Genomic DNA, 21,368 nt, shown 5'->3' on the forward strand with positions numbered 1-21,368 from the left:
AATATAAAATTGTAAACACAACACCTTAAGCAACATAATGTTAGACAGAACTTTATCTTTTTCTTTTAGTTCTGGAAAAAATGAACATAACCCTATCAACTCTGGTGCTAGAAGATGATGGAACTGAAATAGATGATGAAGTTTTGTGCTAGAAGATGATGGAACTAAAATAGATGATGAAGTTTTGCAGGAGTTTGGAAATTCTCATATTTTTATGGCACTTGCTGATGAACAACAGTGGACACACAAAATAATCAATCGTAAATCACCAGTTTGTGTTGAAATTGAAGCTGATGTGACACCAGATAAAAACTCTGTTGATGATATAGAGTCTGATAAAAGTACACAACCAGGTTTGCACATCTTTTTATTCTTTTGTTATATACATGTATGATAAATGTCTATCTTCTTCATTTTGATATTGAGTTGATAACTTATAAATTAATGCAAGTCAAATGGATTTTATTTTTACATGGCCCATTAACATGATTGGCTAAAAAGAAGAAAATTTGTAAAAATAATGAAAGATCAATCTACCATATGTATGAGATTTTTCCTAATTATTATTATTTGTTTTTAATTTAAGTATAAAATTAAATCTTTTAATATTTTGTTTTCAGACTTTATACATGTAGTATCAAAAACCACATTACCAAGTGGTCTCACGCATCCAGACAAAATTCAACTACCTACACTGTCGCCATCACTACACATCGCCCACTCATCTGGAGAGAAGAACTCCAGCATTTTCAATCAAGTTCTCAAGGAGTGTGAAATATTCTATTCAGCAACATACCCAGGCATGGCTGATTCGTCCTACTACCAAATGATTGGGAAAAAAATGGTTTCAAAGTACAGTTGTTTGGGGTTTGCAGATGGCACAAATCCATGGGTAAGTGTGTGACGTCACTATTTTTTTTTTTCAAGAATTTTATACTCACAGAAAAAAATAAAATATATAATAATAGTTGCTTTTTGCATCCATTCTTCTGTCTGTCAGTCCGATGCTTTTTCATCATCATTGGCTTCAAATATAACTTATTTAGATGAACATAAAGGAAAGCAGAAGAAACTTTTTGATTTTGGGGTTAGAAGCTTGAAAGTTTTTTATGGGCACTGTTACTAAGAAATAAAAGAAAAAAAAAGAAAAAAATGTATTATTGCATAACAATTTTCATATTGGTTTAGTTATGCAGCCGCATTGGCCTTCGGCTTTGCCGCAGGCCAATACTGCTACCCTCGGACCTATAACTAAGCCAATATGAATATTGTTACGCATTATACTATAATACTAGTTCTTTATTTAAGGCATGGAAAACACGTTAAACATTTATTGCACTTAGAATTTTATTTTTGTTTTGTATTTACAGAGTTTTTTTGTGTCGAAATTAAGTCAAAGAATAAGAACAAGAAGATGCTTTGAAAATAGAAAAAGTAAGCGTGATCAGTCTGATGGTGATAATGATAATGTAACACCAGTTAAGAAGTTTAAAGTAGGATCCAGAACTAGAGATCAATCAAATCCTGTCATTCCAGAGGAGGACTGGGAAAATCATGTTAAGGAAATAACAAAAAAAATGGGAAAACAAAAGGTCACAAACACATTTGAGAACACTTCTTCAACACACTAGAGATGGGCGTTTGACTTGGCAATCAAAGCTAAAGCCAGGAAAATTTGGACCAATTATGGAAAAATTCCCCTGCTTTGAGGAAGGAAGTTTCGTAAGTTTACTTTAATATTATACAGTTTGTCATGTATAAATTCATTTAATTTTATATTTTGATAAGAAATGTTGTTATACTTAACGAGTAAAAACTTGTGCCTTTAGTAGCATTAAAAGTCGGTTTTTTTTTCCAAATTACAAGGCAATTTTTTGTACATGTACGTAATATACAAATATATTTTTGGGTTTCTTATGTTTGAAAAAATGTTTTCAGTGTTTTTATAATTATTTTTTAAATGGCTACAGTTGACATTGAAGGTAAGACATTTATTTTATTATTTGTTATGAAATCAAACTAATTTTTACTATATAAAACAAAGAAGGTCTTATTTTTATAGGTTATGCATGAATTCTTCTGCCTGAAGAATAAAGAAAACCCAGACAATTTTAGAGAACATATTGCTGGTAAAATGGAATGGATGATGAAAATTGTTGCAAAAGATGTAAAACTATCCACTGAGGTACACTAACTGCAAATATATTATGAACACCTTTTTCATATATATATATAAATCAAAATTTGACTTTTCATTGGAGTTCGGTATTTTTGTTATTTTACTTTTTACTTGACATACAGTTAATAATATCAAGCTTATTAGACAACTTTTCAAGTTTATTGTATTTTACTCTGGTATAAGTGACCAGCATTATTTTGTTTTAATAGGGGCATGATCTTGATCATCCTGTGTAGCGATTTTAGTTTGACTGTATAATTTATTATTATGTAACATATCTTTTTATTAATACGTTTGGGTTAAATTACATTTCTACAGGGCAATGCCCAGTATTTTTATTTATTTGAACGGTTTCTATATCATTTAAATTCACCGCCCGGTTTCTTAAGATCCGCCCGGTACCCCATCTTTGGAACCGTTGGGGTACCGTCCGGTAACCCCATCTTTAAAACTGTCAGGGTACCGCCCGGTAGCCAATCTTTAGAACCGTTGAGGTACCGCCCGGTATCTATAGAACCGCCCTGTACCCCATCTTTGGAACCGTCGGGGTACCGCCTGTAAATATGTATATAAAGGGATGCGAGAGAGATCAGAGAGGAATAGTAAGAATAGAAAAAGATAGATAGATTGTTAGTTAGAAGTGTTGAGAGTAATATTGTGTTACTGAATTAGGATTATTGTTCAACTGTTTTATTATGTCAAACTGATATACATTTAACAGATTACATAGTGATTTGATTTGAAACTTTGTGTTGTGGTTTGTTTTCTTTGTGCCATTTGAATATGGATTTTACGTAATTTACGCTACCAAAATAACACATCGACAAACACGAATCCATACAAAAACGCCAACGCTACAAATGGTGGCAGCGGTGGGATAGCGGTGGGATAATTGTTGGAATATCAGTGAGACTTAAACTATTTGGATACATGTTACAATTTTCAGTTCAAGTTGTGTTTTTTTATTAACGGAGATGGATCGAAATAGAACTGACTATAATACTTATCCAATGGATTTTTACGAACATTGGAGAAGAGCAAACTGTTTCTGGAGAACACAACTTTAGGAACAGAAGTCTGTATTCACCAGGATTATTTTCACCATCTCAAGAATTCCAAGGGGTATCCGATTCCATTCCAAGGACACCCGGAGATGCCAGAACCGCACACCGGACGGTCCCTGGAACCCCATTTTCGACAGTGCCGACAGCTAACAGGTGGGGTGGTTTCGACGGTAGCAGTAATTGGAAGGATGAATGTTTTATTTCGAGCACACCAATGTCTGATATGAACCAGAGACAACAAAATGCTAATACAGCCGGAATTGATCATAAATGGAAGAAATTTGTTCTAAGATGGATTTGGTTTATCTTAAGTTTGATACTTGTGATCGGATTCTTTTCCGTAACATTTCCATTTCATGACATTGTTTGTTGGCTGAAGCAAAATATTATATTATTGGTGGTTACTCTACTGATAACATTTCTAGTTTCGGTAATTGTAAAGTTATTCATAAATGAAACCACAAAACGTCTGGAACACTTTGATAACCAAAATGAGTACAGTAGAAGACCAACAGATTCCGTGCGTTAGCAATTGAACTTTGACCAGAATATTCCACATAGTCGAGACAATGCAAAAAATGTACCGATGAACTCATCATCATCTCTGCAAGTTAACCGATCCGAAGTTCAGGTAAAGCGGACATTTAGTGGCAGTAACGATGATGTGTTAACAGACTTTCTACGTTACTTTGAAAACATTGCGACACTAAATGCGTGGAATGAAGAGAGGAAAAGGTTAGTGTTCTTTACAACCTTGCGAGGACAGGCAGAAACATTTGTGCACGGATTGCCTTTAGATATCCAAATGAGATGGGAGAGTTTGATAGATAAGATGGAGTTACGATTTGGACATTCAAACATGAAAGAAAGCTACCTTGCAGACAAAGGAGAAGGAAACCTGGGGAATCGTTTAGAGATTTGGGGCAATCTATTGAAGATTTGTACAGGCGTGCATACCCATCTCATCCAGAACTTGTCCAAGAAAATAGTATCAGATCGTTTCTTGACGCTTGCGGTGAGTCGGAGGAGTTCCGCATGTTTATAAGGAGAAGTAAGCCTAGGACTCTCCAGGAAGCTGTTGCAAGTGCCATGCAAGAAGAATGTATTCGAATGAATGAAGGAAATGTGAACAAGGTTAACAAGAGAAATAATGTTTATACAGTGGAAAAAGAAAGGGATGTTTATGAACCGAGTTCAAAGAAGAACAATTATTCAGAAAGTCCGATAAACAACCGAAGATTTCAAAATAAGATATATAAACAGTGTACCAATTGTGGAAAAAGAGGACACATAAGAGAGTACTGTTGGAGTAAGACACATTCAAACAATCAGAACATTTCAAATTAGACGGTACCAGAGGAAGACACCGCCCAGATTAGCGGTGTTACCGTCCAGCAGTTAAACAACAACCGGTCGGAGCAATAGGCCCTGCTCCGACCGACGGTACCTGGTGGCCTAGCAGAAGTTTAAAGGAGTGTTCCTTGGATAAACATAGGACGACACGTTCCACTCAAACTGAAAGGGGTGATATGGAGATTGACTTGGATCACTTATTAGACCAAGATTTAACTCCAGAGTATCACATAACACCTAAGCGGTTGAGTTGTGGTGCGTTTGTTTCTCTACGAGGGGAACATATAGACAATGAATTATTGTCAGATAATATTGGGCAAAAAAACGTAGCTATGTTAACGAAAATACCTGGCAAAGTTGGTATGATGGTGGATGGTCAAATAGAAGGATCATCAATTAGTTGGAAGATTGATACCGGTGCAAGATGTACTTTCATAACAGAAGAATGCTACAGAAATATTTTGCCTGATAGTAGACCTATGCTAAGACCAGTAGATACCAGATTCATCACAGCTAGTGGTGGTGATTTAAAAGTTTTAGGAACTGCTGTGATGACATTATCATTTGATGAGTTTTGTGTTCAATTTTCAATTATTGTTGGAGGAGTCAGAAATAATTTACTTGGTGAAAATTTTCTCCAAACCTTTCGATGTGAATGGGATTGGGATTCCTTATCTCTGGAAATAAGTGATAGAAATATTCCGTTTCACGAACAAAATGAATGCGTTCGTTCTAGTAGAGTTGTATCACTAGAAACAATGATAGTACCAGCTAAACATGAAATAGTTGTAAGATCGGGATTAACGAGGAAAGTTAGTACAAGTTTTGCAAATATAAATGGTGTCTTATATCCTGATAGAAATTTCATGACGAAATATGGACTAGCGCTAGCAAGAGTACTAGTTAATGCATCACAAGGCATGGTGTATGCAAGATTGTTTAACCCAACCAGTACAGACATTATATTGTACAAAGGAACACATATTGCTGTGTTTGTACCAGTTGTGAATATCGGCAATTCTGTTGAGGTGGAAGATGAAAATGAAGATGTTTGTGAGATTGGTGAGCATCGTAATTCGTCTAATAGTTTGTTGCCTCAATATATGGAAAAGATGTACCAAAGCGGTATACAGCATCTTTCAATTAAAGAAGCCGATGAATTTAAAAGGGTATTGCTGCAAAATTGTTGTGTGTTTGCTGACCCTGATGGAGAAACTGGACATACATTATTGGGAAAGCATGAGATTAAACTGGAGAAAGAGATACCGATCAAGGAACCCCCAAGAAGAGTCCCGTTATTTAAGAGGAATATATTAGAAGAAGAGATTGAAAAGCTGGAAAAGAAAGGAATTATTGAAAAATCGTGCAGTCCTTGGTCAGCACCAATTGTTTTAGTACTGAAAAAGGATTCATCATGGAGACTATGTGTTGACTATCGAAAGTTGAATGATAGAACAATTAAAGATGCATATCCGATTCCGAGAATAGAGGACAATTTAGATGCACTGAACGGCTCGAAGTGGTTTTCGTCTTTAGACTTAGACATGGCGTACCATTAAATTCCAATGAAACTGTGTGATAAAGAAAAGACTGCGTTTGCCACACCAATGGGAGGATTGTACCAATATACTGCCATGCCCTTCGGGTTGTGCAATGCTGCTTCAACGTTTCAAAGGATAATAGAATCTGCCTTACATGGGTTACAATGGCATATAGCAGTATTGTACCTGGACGATATAATTGTGATAGGGAAAACATTTAAAGAACATTTGGATAATATATGTAAGATTATAGACAGACTTAAACTGGCTGGGTTGAAGTTGAAACCAAAGAAATGTACGTTCTTCAGGCATGAAATACAGTTTTTGGGCCATATAGTGTCGTCCAATGGGGTTAAAACAGATCCAACGAGAGTAGAAGCAGTTAGTAAAATGGAGAAACCTGAAAATGTGAAAGAACTTCGTTCATTTCTAGGATTGGTTTCGTACTATAGAAAATGTATCAAGAATTTCTCATTGATAGCGAAGAGTCTATTTGAATTAACAAAGCCTAGTGTGACATGGAACTGGTCTAAAGTATGTGATATGGCGTTCCATACATTGAAGGATAAATTAGTGACATCACCGATTCTGTCTTGCCCTGATGATAACGGCGGGGAATTTATTTTAGACACTGACGCGAGTAACTTTTCTATTGGTTGCGTTTTATCACAAATTCAACAAGGACAAGAACACGTTATAGCGTATGGAAGTAGAACTTTGAATAAACCGGAAATAAACTATTGTGTTACTAGAAAGGAATTACTAGCAGTTGTGTATTTCATGAAGTACTTTAAGCATTACCTATTGGGACGTAAATTTACAATCAGGACGGACCAGTTTTTGGGCCATATACATGGCTTTACCGATTCCGAGAACCAGACGGTCAGATAAGTCGCTGGATACAACAAATAAGCGCATATGACTTTAAGATAGTGCACAGACCTGGCAAGAAACATAGTAACGCTGACGCTCTATCAAGAATCAAGATAAAAGAGCAGGACTTTTGTACTCAGTGTAAATTGCCATGGGACTATGAGTTTGAGGCACCGCCTAAACAAGATGAAACTGAAGAACCAGTTGTTATTGCACCAGTAAATAGAATGAATACAGAAGTTGACAATTCATTTAATGTGCCAATAAAGAGGGGTCGTAAGCCAAATGCTCCTAAACGTGCACAAGCTAAGAAGCAACCAGATATTACTTTGACGCCATCCTTGATACACGAAATGCAACGCCAAGATACAGAACTAGGTGATGTACTGAAATTAAAGTTGGATAGTGCAGAGAAACCTACATTCGATAATTTTACAAGTAAAAGTACGTTATTTAAAAATTGGATTCAAAAATGGGAACTCTTATCTGTTCAGGATGACATATTATGTTACTATTGGGAAGACCAAACTGGAGCTAAAAGATGGAAAATCTGTACACCTAAAGCTTTACAGGGATATGTGCTTTGGCATCTACATGATTCCCCAACTGGTGGGCACCAATGTATCGACAGAACTAAAAAGCGAGCTGCCCTATGTTCATTTTTCTGGCCACATATGAATCGAAATATTCAAGATTACGTTACAACCTGTGATATCTGTGAAGAAAGAAAACAACCTGCACGATCAAAAAGACATAAAATGAAAAGTTATGTTATGGGTACAAGATGTCAGAGACTCGCAAGCGATATTGCAGGCCCACTTCCCACTACTGAACAAGGGAATTGATACATATTGGTTATTCAAGACTATTTTACAAAGTTTACGGAAGTTTATCCGTTGTGTGACATAAATGCAGAAACCGTAGCTAATGTGTTTCTAAAAGGATGGATTAAAAGATACGGATGTCCAGTGGAGATCCATTCAGATCAGGGTACTCAATATGAGAGTCAGTTGTTTCAAGGTATTTGCAAACTTTTGCATATTTCAAAGACGCGGACTACAGCTATGCATCCAAGATCTGATGGTATGGTGGAGAGAGGAAATAGAACAATAAAAAAAATGTTATCTAAGTACATTGACCGAAATCAGTCCGATTGGGATAAATACATCAACTATATGGTGATGGTATATAACTCAACACCCCATGACAGTACTGGTATTACGCCGTATAGAATGATGTTTGGTGACGAAATGAAAATGTCGTTAGATTTGATTGCTGGATCACCGTCAGATGATGACGAGGAGACTCATTTTAAGAATGAGCATAGTTCTGTAGCTAAAATAAGAGAGGAGTTAGAAAAAGCTCACGAGATAGCCCGTGAAAAATTGAAAAGGACTGCAATCCGCCAAAAGGATTATTATGACAGAAATGTGAAAGAAATAAATTATGCTAATGGCGATTTGGTGAGAAGATGGCAGCCTCAAGTAGTGAAAGGAGGAAAGAAAAAGTTGTACAGAAACAGGACTGGCCCATGGGTAATTATCGAAAAATTAACGGATGTCCTGTTTAAAATTAAACATTCAAAGAATTCGCCTAATGTGGTTGTGCATGCAGACAATTTGAAAAAGTATACAGGAGGGAAGTCTGTTTCGTGGTTTAAACCAGAGAAGACAATCTTACACGCCCAACCACCATTAATAAATTATTTCGACAGTGATCATGAACTACGGAGTAATGGTGCATCGGAAAATACGCAAGACACCGAGCCGACCCTCATACAATCCGATGAATATCAAACAGATGAAACATTGGAACCGCCGGAAGATTGTGTGTATAAAACATTGGAACCGACGGACAGTTACCCAAATATAATATTGGAACCCCCAAACGGTTCTTTAAATAAAACATTGGAACCCCCGGAACCCCCGGTACCCCCGGAACCCCCGGACAGTGACACCATCTATAATAACGACAAAGCGCGGGAGAATGGTCAGAATACCTTTGCGCTATCGATAAGACAATTCTTCAAAATAAAACATTGGAAAGTCTTGAAAATTATTTTAATAAAACATTGAATACAAGGTTAGTCACAGCTTATGTTGGTGATTTGAAAGTGAAGCTAGGAACTGCTATCATAACTTTATAATGCATGTTGAAGTGAACATATAACATTGACTTGAGTTGAACTATATTGATTGTGTTTTGGATATATATGTAATTCTACAGTGAGTAGACTACTTTTGGTTAATACGACATTGAAATGGGAATTTCAATTGCTAGTTGGGGGGATTGTAGCGATTTTAGTTTGACTGTATAATTTATTATTATGTAACATATCTTTTTATTAATACGTTTGGGTTAAATTACATTTCTACAGGGCAATGCCCAGTATTCTTATTCTTTGAACGGTTTCTATATCATTTAAAATTCACCGCCTGGTATCTTAAGAACCGCCCGGTACCCCATCTTTGGAACCGTTGGGGTACCGTCCGGTAACCCCATCTTTAAAACTGTCAGGGTACCGCCCGGTAGCCAATCTTTAGAACCGTTGAGGTACCGCCCGGTATCTATAGAACCGCCCGGTACCCCATCTTTGGAACCGTCGGGGTACCGCCTGTAAATATGTATATAAAGGGATGCGAGAGAGATCAGAGAGGAATAGTAAGAATAGAAAGAGATAGATAGATTGTTAGTTAGAAGTGTTGAGAGTAATATTGTGTTAGTGAATTAGGATTATTGTTCAACTGTTTTATTATGTCAAACTGATATACATTTAACAGATTACATAGTGATTTGATTTGAAACTTTGTGTTGTGGTTTGTTTTCTTTGTGCCATTTGAATATGGATTTTACGTAATTTACGCTACCAAAATAACACATCGACAAACACGAATCCATACAAAAACGCCAACGCTACACTGCTTTATGGCGATCACATAGGCGCTTGATGAACCTCATAGTGCTTGAATAAAGTTTAGCCCCACAATCCATAAAAGCGTGCATGATTTACAATTTTTTTCTGTACTTAATTTGAAAGTGGTCAATTTGATCACAGAAAACCATTTTAATATGACATGTTTATATTATTTATATAAGTATGAAAGTTACACTAAAATTACAATTGTAAAATTACCATAAATTGCTATCAAACTCTTGGATGGGGAGTTATCTCATTTGCACCCATACCATATCTTCTTATTTATACTTAGTAAACATGTTATCATGTTGCAAAAGAAATTGTCATTTATTCTATTTAATATTTCTTCACAGGAAACAGAGACAGAAAAGAGTATTGCTCTTGTAAAAGGGTTAGAAAACAATGTTAACAGAAAGAAGGGGAAACGGATTAAATCCAGGTCATGCATTAAAGTTGTAAAGGTATATTCATTTAAACAGTATTTTGGTAGATTAATTTGTTACAGTTTAAACAGATAAAACTCTGATATTGGTACAAGAAACTGATACTTTTAATTAAGATAGTGGTAGTAATGTGTTCAATAGCTCTTTTGTTAAGATGTGTGTATAGTTACACAAAAAAAAACTGCTTGTGATAATTGACATTAGAATTGGCTTTTTTACATTAATGAAACTTATACATGTATTCAAAATGATTACATGAATAACCTCAAAACATAGACCAAATTCGAATTTGGGTGGCATAACTTTTATTGTTCTAGATTTATGGCCCTTTTTAAATTATATGCAAGTGGAGGCATCTGTGTCGCATGGACACATTGTCTATTTATTTTTATAAAATATTATGCATGAAATAAATAAGTGAAAAGTTAATTATTAAATTTTTGTACAAGGACCAATTATTGGATTCATCACTGAAGTTCATAAAAAAAGAATTGACTGGGGTTTTTTTTCAGAATGTGCAGAAAATAGATTCCCTTCCCATAAAACACTTGTAAACGGAAGAGGAAGAGGCTCCGTATGTAGTGGTCTTCCTTGACCAGGAGGGAAATACCTTATGTTCACACGTAATTGGAGATGGCAGGAAAATAATAGGACATACATTAAATGTGTTGGACTCATTACTGTTACTAATTGCAGTTTATTATGTTTTTGATTTGGATTATCCCGAAATTTATTCCCAGACACTGGGGATTTTACAACAGTGGGCTATTTGGGATCAATATACCCAGCAAAAATCAAGCAATTGGATAAAATTCTCTGACGTGTTGTCAAGAAATAAAAATGAGTAAAAACTATACAGCTGGTTATTATGTTTTATTAAAAATTCACACTTAAGGAAACTTTCAGAATTCCAGAGTACCTGAGATGACCATGGTTTATATTTAGTGCTGTTTCTGTCTTCAATGCCTTATATATGATAGTAGATGGCATTATTTCTTTTCAGACTGTCAATCCATTCATTTGTCTGTCCTGAATCTTGTAAAACATTTTGCTGAAGTTAGTTTAGAAGTTAGTTTAGTGTGAAGTAGTAGTAGTAGTCATATCAACTTGAAACTTGGTACACATACTACATTGTACTAGTACACGTTCCTTATATAACATGGTTTTCTAACATCAATACCAAATAAGGTTTTTTACTCCATTTTCATTGTTCACTGAACATAAAAAATGACAGGCAAGACAGGCACCAGAGTACTGTGGACAATATCTTGTATCTTGTATCATTTCCATTTTTTTCAATGTGTTGTTTAGAAGACTGTCGTTTGTTAGGTTTTGTCTATTTGTGGTACATTGTTCAGTTTATTTTTCTCTTTGGTATTCATATTTTATGAAGATCTATTTCCATTTTGGAATTTTCCCTTGAATTAATGCTTATTCAAAACATTACAAAATGCACAATTCCTTTATTTCATAAAAAAAAGAATATGTCAAAGGCAATGAACAACATCCTTGGTTGCTTATTATTGGTTTGCCAATGCAAATAACTGATCAGGTCAAAAACAAGAACCAATTATGTTGTGTATCGTCAGAAATCACCCATTCATCTTTTTGAACACTAGTGTTAATGTCATGTTAAACATGTGACATGTTAAAATAATTAACACTTCCACAAGGATAAACATGTTAAAGTGTTAATTAAGTGTTTCCAGGCAAATTCACATGTAATGTGTTAATCATTTTAACACATTAACATGTTAATAATTATTAACACAAGTGTTAATGATTAACATTTTAACATGTTAAATAAATGTTTCCAGGAAGGTGTTAATAATAGTGTTAAATCATTAACACTTGTTTTTACAGTGATATGAGGGTGTCAATTTACTTTATTATACTTCATGTCAAAATGCAAGATTTTGATTGGCTAATACGAGGGTGTCAATTTACTCTATTACCCTTCATGGAGACGCTTGCTCAAATGTGCGCTTTATTAAACACGACTTTTTCCTATACTCTATCACCCTTCACAGAGACGCTTGATCAAGTGTGCACTTTATTAAATACGACTCTATCCTATGGCAAATACTCTATTACCCTTCACGGAGACGTTTGATCAAGTGTGCGCTTTATTAAATACGGATGGTTATGTACAAGATGTCATAGTTTATTACTTTGAATTTTAAATTTAATCGACAGTAATAACAGAACATTCAGTATAATAAATTAAATAACACATATCTGAGAGGTTGATAGAGCAGATTGTTACCCCTCGAAAAGACATTGTCAACCTCGGCTTCGCCTCAGTTGACAATGTTTTCTCGGGGTAACAATCTGCTCTATCACCCTCTCAGCTATGTGTTATTTATATATTGTTTGTCTCAAATTTGACTCAAGAGAATCGGTAGGCATTGTCAATTTCATCTAGTCTTTGTATATAAATGACATCTAACATCCATCTAAATCCGGCATGTACTAAAACGTTGAGTGGAGTGGAAAGTTGGAGTGGAGTTGGGTTTAGGATTTTGGTTAAATATTGAACGAATCACAAATTAATCACACTTCATATCAAATGGAAATGAAAATCATTTATAATTGGGTAAATTTCTACTTCTTTTTTTTTTTTGGAAACTACAGAACACGATGATTTTATATTATTTCATTTGTCATATTTGATTATTCATCAAAGTTGGACAATGTTTTGGGTAGCATTTTATGACAGCTCAGTTGGAGGTGTGATAATGTTGTCTATCCAGTATTTATTTTTACTGTTCTGAATTGTAGTGTATTTCTAATGGCAGTTTTTTCTGGACTTTGTTTATCTTTATCTTGATCATTATTTATTTCAAAAAATATTCGTGTATTAAAAAATTTGTGTAAATTAATTAGAATTATCAATATAGAAGTATGTTCTCCAGGTTGATCACCAATCTCTCATTCTTGTTGCTCGTTTTGTGCAAACTTGTCATGCGCAAAATCTGTATGTTATAATATGTAAAATATCTTTCTTTGTACCATTAACTTGGTTTTATAAGAAATAAAGAAAGAATTTGAAGAATCTATACACTTTCAATTGATGCAATAGCAACATCCATAACTTTTACAAATTAATTCACAAAATATATTTCTTGTAATAATCTACATATAATTATGTATGATATCTGAAACTTAGATATTGTGTTTATTATTGTTCTCCCAATTCTTATAATTTTATGGAAATAATAAATTTGGACATTGACAAAATGTATTTAATACGATATACTAACCAGGGAAAAACATTTGGACGAGCTAACAAAACTTTTATTAAAATGTCTATAGGGCTTATGTTAATCTTTACGTTGTGGCAGGTTTAGTCCCTAGTTAACAAATGTATGTCTTATTCCCTGTAAATAGTTATCAAAAGTACCAGGATTATAATTTTATACGCCAGACGCGCGTTTCGTCTACATAAGACTCATCAGTGACGCTCAGATCAAAATAGTTAAAAAGCCAAACAAATACAAATGTAAAGTCTGTCAGAGTCAAACAGAAGTTAATAATATTTGATAACTAGTGACTGAAAAATCATCGTGTCAATAAAGATATTAAAATTATTAATATTTTTGTAAACAATGGACCAAGATATAATAAAACTTAATTATTAATCAACATTTTCACTCTGATGTTATCATGTTAATTTAATGACTATGCTATTTAAAATATTCTGTTTCTTCCAATTATAAATAGATAAGGACAATGTATCTAACTACTGTAACTTTTCAATAGAACCCATAAAACTGTCAATACTATAACCTCAGAAACTAAATAACTTAGATGAGGAATAATGTTGTTTTTGGTTAATTTTTTAAAGTCAACAAATTGTCAGTATAATTCTGATTTTTCGGCTGTGACCTAAAAGTTTAAAATATTAGTCCAGTCAATCTAGCATACATTTGACCCTAACCTAAAAGTAATTGCAACAGAAGATTTTTAAGTTTTAATCTTTAGCATTATACCACAAATATATACAGAAAAAAGTCCTATAAAATCTAACTTGAGGAAGACTAAAAAAATAACCATTTAAAATTCCTATGGAGATTTGTATTGAAAAGGGAGATAACTCTTGCAAAAAAGGCAGAAATATCAATAAAAATTGATACAAAATTTTAACTTTACCGCTTCTATTCATCAGAATGTATTGATTCTTGATTTTTTAGCGGTCTTTACAGTACAATAAACAATTCTTAAGGTGTTTTCATATATTTTATCAAGCTATAATCTGGATTTCGTACTTCATTAGTTGACCATTTATTGAATTTTTCACAATTTCAAGGTAAAGAATCTCAAATTTAATAAAAATAATAAAGCATGTATACTTCTTTTTGTGGTTTAAAGTTTCTTCAGATAAGTAAGTTGCTGAAATAATATAATATACAGATATAAACATTACCAATTTTTCACATTATTTTTTCAAAATGAAAAATGCATGAAAAAAATAAAACTACCCATACCATTTTGGTTTTGTGCATTTCATGAGCAGAAGATTATATATTTCAGTCAAATACAAACTTATAACCCCATCAAAGTATCATACTATACATACATTTCAAGAAAAACAACCAAAACCTGACCAAAAAAGACTCTTTTTTGTAAGAGTTATCTCCCCTTCCAATGTTAATTCCCATAGGAAATTTAAAGTGCTGATTTTGAGTTTTCCTCAAGTTAGATTTCATGGGACTTTTTTCTGTGTATATAAAGGGCATAATTCTATAGATTAGAACTAAAACATTTTCTGTTGCAATTAGTTTGAGGTTAAATCTTAGTTTGATTGGACTATATTATCCCATGAATCTGATGTGCTACATTTCATGTGAATGACAAGATTCTTAAATATTGAAATGTATAAAAATTCATTAATTGACCATCGTATAAAACTATATAATTTATGTCAAACAGACAAAGTTTTGATTATTGATTTAAAAATAACTTAAATGAATGATATATTGATCTCCAAAGATACATAGACCTTTTACCAAATAAGTAAGTACATATATTTTTCAAATGAAACATACAGAATCCAAGTGTCGTTTTTCTGGCAAAAGACTGTTCTGCTTGTGCTGTTGTTTTTGTATATACTTGTAGTTTATAAGTTTAACTAATTGCTATGCAAGTAAAACTATTTACACCAGAATGTTGTTAACCAAGGTAAAATTACTGAAAGACCCCCTCCTAAATTATAAAAATCGATCATTTAACATTAATAATAATGTTTTGGTGTGAATTAGAAACACCTACACATTTAGAATTAGAAACACTTACACATTTCAGGGCATCTTGAGATGTGTGTGTGTGTGTGTGACCTAGACTGCATTTTTGGAGATATAACCTTAAATCATACCTATGACACATCCAAGATGAATTATATTGGTACAATTAACATGAATACAGTTGGCCGTTGTTGAGACCAAACATACCATATTCATTCTATGATGTTTAAAGCTATAAAAAACATATCTTATAATTTGGTTTAATTTTAAAACTATTGACCCAACAACTCAACTAAACTCCATTTCCTAACTTCATGTTTTCACTCCATGACTCCACTCCAACACTCCAGCACTCAAACACTCCATCACTCCACTCCACTCCAACACTCCACTACAACACTCCACTCCACTCCATTCAACCTTTTAGTACTTGCCTCTAAATCCTGAGTGCAAAAAGATCTTATTCGGAAGACTCCATATATATAGTATTTAATTGTAATTTTAATTACAATACAATGATAAAAAGATGCTAGTATTACCAAACCCGCTATAGCTTAAATCAATCCTTCCCTCATTACGCGTTTCGGCGTTGTTGGTTTTTTTTAATCATATACAAAAGATAAATGCATTACATTTTTGAATGGATTTAAGAACCTGTAATATTATTTAAATTATGTCGCTGTTAATAAAGCGGCTATATGTTTATGCTTTTTATAAGCTTTTATTGGTTTGATCGAGAGAGAGAAAAATATGTACAAACGTAGATCCCGATGTTTAATGCTGCATTGTATTAATTTGTGAATGCACGGGTTAAATTTCGTTGCCAATTCTAAATGAATTTCCTTTGTGTGTGATTTGACCTTTTTTTAACAAATCAGACCTCGCCCTTTATGAAAACTGCAAACACGTGTTGACTATTACAACTTGTGCGATGTAGATATAGGAATTGTTGTTCTTATGTATCTGATGATCTCGGCCTTTATGAAACCTGCAATCACGTGTCGACTATGACAGCTTGCACAATGTAGATATAGGAATGAGTTTGCTAGTTTAAAGTATGTTATCACATCTAAGATTTTTTCATTAGAAAACCTGGTTTCTTTGAAAAATATTCACTTCCAGAAATATTATTTCTGAAGATGAAAATTATAGTATGAATTTTAGGAACGATTGATACCTGTTTGATAACTCTAATAATTCCTTAATTTCATTAATATCGCCACGATGTATTAATATAATATCATCACGATACCTTCCATAGAAAATGATATTTTTTCTATGTTCAAAGTTGAAAAGAATTCTTATTTTCTTGTATCTATAGCACAAAAACAACACACTTAAATAAAAGATACGTCTTATTTACTATACAAGTAGAAACACATAAAGCCTAATGTAGATTTGGCGGTTATGTAGTTTTTATGTAGTCTCTGTGTACACTAATTGACCGACCATTGAATTATTATCGGCCATTACAATTTTGTATGATCAGTGTAATTAGTCAGATTACAAAATAAAATAAAAAGTCCACCTACAAATGATCTAATTTATCTCCGAAGATTAATTTTAGAAAACAACATTTTTTTTAAATTTTAATGAACAGCTTATTAAGCAAAACATAGGTGCAGCGATTGGCGCAGTGAAGCCCTGAAATCTGTGATATTCTTGTGTATAAAATTGTGAAAGAAATTCTTTCTAAGTTTGAACAGAAAAAAAATATCCTTTTCTATGAAAGGTATAGTGATGATATTATATTCAACATCACGGCGATTTTGGAATAATTAGAGTTAGCAAATATTCATCAGCAATTTCTAAAATTCATACTATAATTTTCATCTACAGAAATAATTTCTTGATGATAATAATTTCAAAGGAACTAGGTTTTCTAACGAAAACATCTTAGATGGGAAAACACACTTCAAACCAGCGAACTCATTCCTATATCTACATCGCACAAGCTGTATTAGTCAATCCGTGTTTGCATGTTTCATAAAGAGCTAGGTCATCAGATACATTAAGAACAACAATTCCTATATCTACATCGCACAAGTTGCAATAGTCAACACGTGTTTGCAGTTTTCATAAAAAGCTAGGTCATCAGATATATTAGAACAACAATTCCTATATCTACATCGCACAAACTACAAATCACAGTTCAGAGGATATAAGGAGATTGAAATTCAACAGTACATACATGAGGCATTATCAATTCATAGATCTGATTTATTAAAAAAAAAAGAGACCAAAACACACACATAGGAATTTCCTTAAGTATTGGCAACGAAATTCATTTCATGCATTCACAAAATAAAACAATGCAACATAAAACATTGGGATCTACCCAAACACTCACTCAAGCATGATGAGGTTTGCAAAGAAATATTATTGTTCAAAGCAATAATAGCTTATAAAAAACATAAACATATAGCCGATTTATTAACGTCGACAAAACAAAAATAATATTATAGGTGAATCTTTGATGATGTTGGGCCTACAATGCTTAAACCCATTCATAAATGTAATACATTTATGTTAATATATAATACAAAAACCGCCAAAATACTAAAGTTCTGTAGGATTAACATGATTAATGTAAGCAAGTAATACTAGCATCTTTTTTATCATTATATTATAATAAAATTACAATTAAATACTATGTATATGGAGTCTTCCGAATGATTTATTTTTTTGCATACGGGTTTAAGATGTATGCTTGAATGCGTGGATGTTAGGTGTCATTTTTATTCAAAACTATATTATTGAATAAAAAAGGAAAAAGTACAGTCGTAATAAACAAGAAGATAACAAATTTATAAATTAAAAATAAATGCATGTTATATAAAAAAGAAACATGCGAGAGTCTAGTCCAGACTATAGCCCATCCAATCCAGTCAAGTCTAGTCCAGTCAACGAGTCCAGTCTAGGTAATGCACTTTGCCTTGATTTGTACGTGTCTTTTAACAAGACCATGATTAAATTGTTTATTACAGTTCGGAAAAACTGAATTCGCCTCCGATTTCTTGTGGAAATCGTCTTGCTCTATTTTGATGTGTAATATTTTATATATTAACTATATTATATATTATTTATTATATATAAACTATATTAGTTTTAGGGTAAAATCTTAATCAAATTTATTTTTAAAATCACGGTGAACACGGATTACAAAATATGTCAATTTAACAAAATAACAAAATTATCTAAACAGAAATCGTTTACGTTTGTGTATATCTGAAAGGATTATTTAGTATGTGTATATTTGAAGGAGATATATGATACATGTTGAAAAGATACGATCATCAAAAATAATCACTTCATGGTCATAAGGCAGGTACTAAATAAACTATGCTTATAAAAAAAAAAGATTAACAGATTTCCTTTGATAAGCAATGCAATAAAAGTTAAATAAGCGAAAATAGATAACTACAATAATTTTGTTATTATGCCATAACTATTTTCTTTTTAAAAGAATAGCAGATGTAGTATATTAGTATTCGATAATGTAAATTACACTTTATTAATCTTGTGCATCCAAAGCGCCATTCTGGATTTAGTATAACCAGGAACGTTTAAACTCAAAAATCTAAATATCAAGGATATAATTGAATTCTTGGAAAGAGTTCCAAAAGGCATCACAAGGGATAGCATGCTTAATGTCGTTGTGTCAATTTAGTATGGTGGGTTTGCCATATCGAACCTTTACCGAAATATTGTGTTCGTGTTAGTGAAATCCTTGTTTGTACATTTTTGAAATAAAAACTAAATATTGGAATAAAAAAATTGTTTGACATGCATTCAATTCTATATTCAAAATTCAAGTAACAGTTTCAAGTGTTTACAAAATTAAAGCATTGCTATGTTTAACTTAATGTGCAAGAGTTCAGTTCAACTTGTTTTAAACTTGTGCAAGCCTCAGTGTAAACGCGTCCTTATATACAGATAAGGGTTAAAATACTTCCCAAATAAATGCATAAGTGTGTTCATCAATATGAACTTCAAGTTATCTGTCTATGGAAATCTACAAACATAGATACAATCCTTTTAAGAGATAACTGTATTGTATTTGAAGCCTTGCGGACGTCAATCGGTAGTTTTACTGTCGCAAATTGAGTTTACCTAGCGACGCGTAGCAGAATGTAATAAAATTTTATAAAAAGAAGAGTCAGTCTATATGCAAAATGTATTTTTTTTTATCATTATTAGAGAAACTACATGTTAATACATTTCGGAATTCAAATTGTCGGCTTCATTTAGTTAAAGACAGGGAGATAGAGAATTTTACGCTGATTGTCATCCAATCAGAACCATTATACAACATAATTGCGTTAGAATTAAAGCGAGAAGGTACCAATCAAAAATCGAAGGATGATAGATAACGCTATAAGAAAAAGTGTAAAACTTTGTGATTTCATAAACAAACAAAAAAAGAATTGAGGCCAACGACAGGAGGAACATGTCCATGGTCATATGTGACACAGATATTCAATAATGGTCCACCAAATCACGATGGTGTTCGTTTAACTTTGAAGAAATGATTTCAACTTTATACCATTAAAAACCCTTCGTTCAATAGTCCCTTGTAAATATCAAAGTTCTTTTCAGGGAATATGGGGAGAGGGGGTGTGAGTCCGTAGATATTGTGTAAATGGGATAATACATAGTTAATATGCAGGTGCAGCTGAAAGGTTACTAAAAAAAATCTCGCATTTAGAAAATTTAAATCGCCTCATATTTTTAGTACTTAATCGATCCATGCATGTGATGTTTAGATATAATAAAATTGAGAATGGAAATGGGGAATGTGTCAAAGAGACAACAATCCGACCAAAGAGCAGATAACAGTCTTTATTGGAAGCTGATCTGATTGAATCTGTCGTATCTTTGATTTTAAAAGACCATGGGATTGATTAGTTCAACATAGTCACCAAATTTGAAATATTCATCTATATAGAGGACATGAATATCAAGGATCATACTAGGTTCTTTTCAATCATTTTTAGAAGCAACTGTAACGAGTCTGCATCCCAAAAGGGGGTAAAACAACAAAACCTCAGGAAACAATTCAGATTAATGGAATGGAAGGTTGTTCCTGTTCTATATTGGTGGCGTCCGTCATGTTGCTCATTACATTAAAAAAAATGCTGTTCTATACTGGTGGCGTCAGTCATGTTGCTCATTACATTAAAAAAATGGTGAAAAGCCGAATTGGATTGTGTTACAATCGAGAAAATGATGTTCAAGTTGGACATATCTTGGACAATGATTGTATCAATGTTTCTTGAACAAATCAACATTACGATGATTGCTTTTGTGAATGGTAAATCAGTCCATACCTTGGTTGCAGAATAATGATTTTTTTCCTTGGAACAAATAGATCGTTATAAGAGACAGATCGCAAGTTGTAGTGTTGAACATCATTATTTATTAACAGTGGTAGGTGTTAGTCCATTTACAATTTTATACATTAGAATTGATTGTTGGTCTTTTACTTTTCTGTAAAGGATAGCCATTTTAAAGAAAAAAACATAAAATTTGATGGAACAGAAATATAACAGTATAATTATTGCTACTCTTTTCTGAAGTTTAATGATTCTATCAGAATCGTTTTGTAATAAAATACATATTTCTGTATTGAATGAAAATTTTAACAAATAATTACCTTGTGAGCAGCAACCCTATAGCACGGGAATCATAATAGGAAACTACGGAAGCCCTGGGGTGCCATGCAAAAAAAATATTTTAACTTGTGCGCACAAGT

General features: G+C 33.0%; 1 pseudogene; it reads left to right on the plus strand.

Moving 5' to 3' along the window:
- The first annotated feature begins 151 nt into the window (after window positions 1-151).
- On the plus strand, window positions 152-10,480 carry LOC134681593 (uncharacterized; annotated as a pseudogene).
- The last annotated feature ends 10,888 nt before the right edge of the window (window positions 10,481-21,368 follow it).

This window comes from Mytilus trossulus, chromosome 8 (genome assembly GCF_036588685.1).
Source record: "Mytilus trossulus isolate FHL-02 chromosome 8, PNRI_Mtr1.1.1.hap1, whole genome shotgun sequence".
Lineage (NCBI taxonomy): Eukaryota > Metazoa > Mollusca > Bivalvia > Mytilida > Mytilidae > Mytilus > Mytilus trossulus.